The following is a 6,357-nucleotide window of genomic DNA, read 5'->3' as shown; positions in this document are numbered from 1 at the left end:
ACCGCAGCTCTTACTGAATCAGAGCTGCTCCAGATGTGGTGAGGAGCAGGTCCCGTATCTGACCCAGGGCACTGCAAACCTGTCAGAGAGCAGGGTGACCTCAGTGGAAGGGGACCTGGCCCCACATGAGGGGGATTCAGCCAGAGGACGCTGTGACCTCCAGGGCTGAACATGGAGCATTTTCTTTCCTGCAGGATTCAAAGTAGCAGCCCAACACCTTTGTGCAGGAGATAAACATCCCAAGAGGAGCAAAGCTGCTTCTTGTCTGGGTATCCCTGGCCTGGAGCTGGCTCCTGAGGGGTCAGGCAAGGCAAGCAGGTGCTGCTGGTAGTGTGGGATTGGGAGGGGGATGCTCTGCCAAGCCCTCACCAAAATGGAGAGTCACCTAGTGATCACTCAGTGTGGGCTTGGGTGTGACGAGCCCAAAATAACCACCACTGCTCTGCAGCACATTGTGCAAATTCTCAACCAGATTTAAAAGAAAACACACCCGAGTTCCTGCCAGCACTTGGTGAAAGAAGGAGCCCTCCACTGAAAGCCACACTCAGAGCCAACACTGACACTTGATTAGTGTCTGCTAAAAATAGTTCCCTGTGTGGGTGGAAGGAGAGCTCATGAGCACAAACGCGAGAGGACAGGCAGGCATGGGGGTTTAGGCTGGAGCAGCGGGTCACCAGATGGGTCACCGGGTCCATGATATGGATAGGGACATCTTCTCTAGACCAGTTTGCTCCCAGCCCCATTCAACCTGGCCTTGAATGCTTCCAGGGATGGGATAGCCACATGTCACTTACTCTGGGGGACAAAGCACCTCCTCTCCCCCAGCATTGTTGGTGTCTGCCTTCAGGTAACATGCGACAGGACAAGAGGAAACAATTGTGCCAGGAGAGGTTTAGAATGCATCCTAGGGAAAATTTCTTCACTGAAAGGATGCCCAGACATTGGAATAGGCAGCCCAGGACAGTGGTGGAGTCACCATTTTTCCTTAGCAGAACCCTCTTTTGCTTCAGATCTACACTTTTCCCAATAGAGCCACATTTTTACTCAGATCTGGACAACCCAGTCTGTCTGAATTCGAGAAGGGTTTGGATAAGGCTCTTGGGCACATGGTGGGACTTTGTGTCCTGTGCATGGCCAGGAGTTGGACCCAATGATCCTGATGGGTCCCTTCAGCATATTCTGTGGGTCAATTCAGCATATTCTATGCTTCTGTGATTATTTTGCTTCAGCAAACCAGCCCTGTGCCCATGCCAGCAGCTCCCCCCGGGCAACTGCTCCTGCCACTGGCAAACACGGAGCCATCACCTCCCTTCCCACCCTGTGGGCTGCTGGAATATACAGAGCCATCCTCTCATCTCCCACACTGCACCTGCTTGAGGCCACCATGGCTGATTCATCCTCGGAAGCCGTTTCTGGTGACGTCCGCCCCCGCTGCCGCCATTGCCCTCACGCCACAGCGCCATCTTGGATCCCTCGCGCTCCCTGTCAGCCCACCACGTTCCTCTCCCTCACGCCGCCATTACCGGCGCTATCAGACCTAATTTAGTTTCAGGGCTACAAGACAGAATTTGTTTTGTTTGTGACAAACTGCTGGTAGCAAACGCCAGGTCGGAAACACTGCGTGGGCGGCAGGCGGCTCCCTCCCTCCCCTCTGCCTGTGCCTCACTGCCCCCCCAGCCGCAGCCTCTGAGGCCATGCTGGCCACGGGCTGGGGTGGTGGAACACAACAAAAACCACTCTTTTCTTGCCAAAATATCAGTCTAAGGCTTTCTAAGCAGTCCCGGCCATGAGGCTTCATCACAGCAGTGTGGCGGATGCAGCGGGTCTCTTCAGCAGTCCAAACTGCCCTGCCAGGGTCACGCCATGTTTTCGAGCTGAAAAAAGGGCAAAAGTGGTGGGTTTTGAGCATGGCTGAGCCCAGCGCTGCGCAGATCCTGACTAGGACAGGCACAGCTCCAGCTCCCACCTGCTGTTGGACAACCCAGCCAGGAGCGTGTGGCACACGGCGACACTCCCTAATGCCTCCTCCATGACATGGACACACTGGAGAAAAGGACTGCAAAAGAAGAAACCCCTTTTTTTCTCATTGCAAACCAAATTTCCAGGTGTCTCATTAAATCAGACAAAAAAAAAGAAAAAAAAGAAAAAAAAAACAAGAAAAAAGTATTTGATTTATTGCTATCACAAGGTGCCCGTGGGCTCAGCTGCAGCCCCCTGCTATTACTGGGTTCCACCTCCCATGGCAGGAGCCCTGCTTTTGGCATTGTCTTCATCCTCCTGCCATCAATACAATCTCAAACCCCCTATGTGGGACTCCTGCTCTCAGCAGCACCTGCAGCCCCTCACCATCTTCAGAGTCCCACTGCCCATGGCAGGACCACAGGACCAGCTGCGCTTCACTTTCTGCCTGGCATCCAGAGTGACCCAAACCCACGCTGAGGTGACCCATGGCAGAGCATCTTGAGCACCATCCCCTCGTCACTAAAAATAGATATGAGCAGTTAAAAAAAAAAAAAAAAGCCAACAGAAAAAAAAAGCCAACAGAAAAAAGGAGAACAATGTCTGCTTGACCATCAAAGAGCAACCACAGTCATTGCGAGGCAGGAACACCTGAGATGAGGACTTTCGGGTTGTGTTTTCTCTTTCTGCAGCAGATGGGCTTGGTTTTCTCTGAAATAGATTAAATCTCTCCTCGTCTGAGGTAATGGCAAGTGGAGCTCCAGTGCTGGGGGCTGCCCCTCTTCTGGGCTTCTTGGGGCTGGAAGGGAGCCAGGGGAACAGTGGGTCAGAAGACAAATTCAATTTCTTTTTGAGCTTGTTACCTGCTTGATTCCTATTTGTACAGAAAGACACAGATCTTGTGGGCTGAAACCTGTGTGCTGGCCCCAGTACTCATCTGAGAACTTGGCAATTCGTTGCAGGAGTGGGCTGTGCCTAAAGGTCACCTCCCAGACCTGGGTGTGGATGAGCAGTGTCACAGCTCTCCAGACCTTCAAGACCTGGCATGTCCAGCCCATTGCTCGCAGGGCACAATCTTGGCCAATTGTTAAAAAAAATGCGGAATTTCTGTGCATTATAAACAAGAAGATTTGTCAGAGCTGGCATCAAACACTCTGCTCCATTAGCAGAGGCGGTTTTCAGAAGTCGATAACGAAACGGTGGTGAAAAATGGGGTATTTTGAAGCTGTTGAACGGCAGTGTTGTGCACAGCGATCAGCCGATATATCCTACAGGCCACACATGAAGGTGTTTACATGGTGCCACTGGAAACTTTTTCAGCAGCACCTTAAATCAAACTCATCTAAGCCATCTGCTGCTTAGAGTGATCCTTGGCCAAGCTCACTCACCACAGAGGCATTCAGAAACATCAAAGATATTTGAACAAGGACATGAGGTGACAGGACCGAGTGAGAATGGCTCCAAACTGACAGAGGGCAGGGTTAGATTGGACATTGGGAAGAAATTCTTCCTTGTCACAGTGGCAAGGCCCTGGCACGGGTTGCCCAGAGAAGCTGGGGCTGCCCCATAGCTGGAAGTGTTCACGGCCAGGTTGGGCATGGCTTGGAGCAATCCGGGACAGTGGAAGGTGTCCCTATTCATTGCAGTGAATTTTCAGTTTAGGTTTGTTGAATCATAGAATTCCACAAGGAGCTGGAAGGGACTTTAAAGCTCATCTCGTTCCAGCCATGGGGTCTTTCCCCTCCAGAACAAGAGACACTGCTCCAGATGGGCCTGGATCCTTTGACAGGTTCCATGTTTTCATGGCAGGCAGTATTCCTCCTTTCCCTTTGCCCTCCTCTGTTTTACAGGCAAAATGGTTCTTCTGCACACACTGAGGACAAATAAAAGATTGAAATAAATTGCTCTCCTCCAGATCTTCTCTGGGTTATGCATCACTGGAGGATCTGCTGGCTGAGATAGAGTGAAGGGGGATGCAGACAACTCCACAACCTCTGATCAGAGCAGGACAGAGCTTTGTCTTGTGACTCCATTCAGTGGGGCAGCATTTGGGAAACACTTTTTTGGGGTGGAAGGTGGGAAGGAGGATCTTCTTGCTGAACTGAGGAGCAGGACTTCTCTATCCCCTTGGGGACAGGGAGGGGGGACCCAGAGCAGCTGGACCAAGACTGAAGGATGGCCTTCAGTTCCCACACTGCCAGGACACCCTTTCTCACCTCTGTCTCCATCTAACAGCACTTTCTCATTTTCAAAAGAGTTGAAAGAACCACTAAAACACAGATACGTGTTGGGGTTCCATTTTTTGCCTCACTTCTCTCTGCCACCCTGCCTGTCCAGCATGTAATGGAAATTTTACCGCAGCCGCTCGATGAGCAAACAGGAAGCCAGCAGAGAGCGTGGCAGCTCGCTGCGGCCCAGCTCAGCTCAGCCGGGGGACAAAAAAGGCTATAAAAGACAGCATGGGGGTGGCAGGGGGAGGAGAGCAGGCCAGAGGGGCCAGGGCTGGCAGCAGTGCAGGGGACCTGGTCCTGGGTTCACAGGTAAGGCAGGCGCTGCCCTGCACCTTCTTTTTCTTCCTTCTGCAAATGATTCCTGATTATTTTGGAAGCATTTTCCACTGTTCTTCTTGGGGCCAATTGAGAGGATTCTGCCATACTTTACTCTTTGTACCAAACTTACTAAAACTTCACCTTGCTTGGAAAAAACTAATTCTAATTGGCTTTTGCCTCTTCTTTTTCATCTTTGCAAACCCATAGTACAAACAATAAAATCCCCCGAAGCTGCTGATATTTCCAGTGGAGATATTGGAGAAGGTAAAGCTGGGCAGTTGTTCCATTATTCCCTTGCTCCTGTCAGAAAGAGTTTTCTTCCTTTTCTCTGAAGGAAATCCAGAGTCACTCTGTTGAATAGTCTTGGCTGTGTGTGGAGTACTCAGAGCGGCATCTGGCTCAGTCCCCACTGCAGAAGTGGGAGGGTGTTTGGACCCAAAGTAAAAAATCCAGAAAGGGACTGAAAACAGATCACAGATTCCTTTCACAGCTTTCCAGGCTCGCTCACTTCTTGTATGGAGCTTGTCAGCGGGAAAACACTTCCTTTCAATTTCATACTGATTTCATTCATTTTGATTGATAAGCTTTTAACATTCATTTTTCCTTCAACTCCCTGAAAGGAAGGTGTAGCCGGGTGGGGTGGTCTCTTCTCCCAAGTTACAAGTGACAGGATGAGAGGAAACAGCCTCAAATTGCACCTGGGAAGGGTTTACATTGGATATGAGGGAAATCCTCTTCCCCAGAAGAGTTGTCCAGCACTGGAGCAGGCTGCATAGGGCAGTACTGGGCTTACCATCCCCAAAGGGATTTAAAAGAAGCGTGGACATGGCACTTGGGGACATGGTTTAGTGATGTTTTTGGCCATGCTGAGGGAATGGTTGGGCTTGGTGATCTTAAAGGGCTTTTCTAACCCAAATGGTTCTGTGATTCCTTGATTCCCTGGGAGCATGCCGGGCAATATGAGGAGGTTTGGGTGGGTCCCACAGATAACTCCACCATAAAAACAGAGGTAAGGCGCTGCTTCTTTGTTGTCTCCTCCAAATTCTTCAGAGGTTGGGAGACCTGGGCAAGGGGTTTGGTAGCTGCCCCAGCGAGGGGCACCTCAAGGACTGTCTAACCTGAGAATGGTGAAACATCAGGGTCAATCTCAGGTTTGTCAGCCCATGAGATGCCTTCTCCAGAGCGGGACGGGCAGCACCGGACCCCACCAGCCCCAAGGCTGCCACCTCCACCCAGCACATGGAGAAGCACAGCAGGGAGCAGGGGACACCAGAGCTTCGTCTGCACCCTGGCACGGCTGTTTGTGAGGATGGGCAAGGACCTAAGTGGGTGTCAGCCCCCAAGGGGCAAAGGGAGAAAAGTGGCCGGCAAATCCCACCTGTTCTCAGGAGAAGCTGCTGGAAGCTCGGCCACACCTTAGTGCTGAAGTTGCCACGGCCGGCGGTGCAGCAGCTGCCGCGTGTGAGCTGCTGCTCATGTGACAGGAGGCTCCGAGTATCAAAAGCACCTAATTAGGAACCTCTCCGACTCCCACCCGGATCTGCGCCTCTGTGTGCAGCGAGCGCAGCCCAGGGGTGAGTTTGGCATCCCTGAAAGCATCATTAACACTTCGCTCCTCACATTCCTGACTAGAGGAGGAGGGAGTGACAGCCCTAAAAGTGACGATAATGAATCCCCAGGCAGTGCACAGGGCCCATCAGCGCCGGATTTGTCAGTAATTTATGAAGGGAGCAGGGGAAAAAAAGGGTATTTTTAATTTTTCAAGTTGAGCTTCCTAAATAAAACACAAGTCCAAGATACGCTTGTCAGAATCACTGTCTTTCCTACAATTAAATGACTAATCCTAAAG

This window comes from Anomalospiza imberbis, chromosome 17 (genome assembly GCF_031753505.1).
Source record: "Anomalospiza imberbis isolate Cuckoo-Finch-1a 21T00152 chromosome 17, ASM3175350v1, whole genome shotgun sequence".
NCBI lineage: Eukaryota > Metazoa > Chordata > Aves > Passeriformes > Viduidae > Anomalospiza > Anomalospiza imberbis.
The sequence above is the reverse complement of the archived record's forward strand: the minus strand, read 5'-3'. Positions refer to the sequence as shown.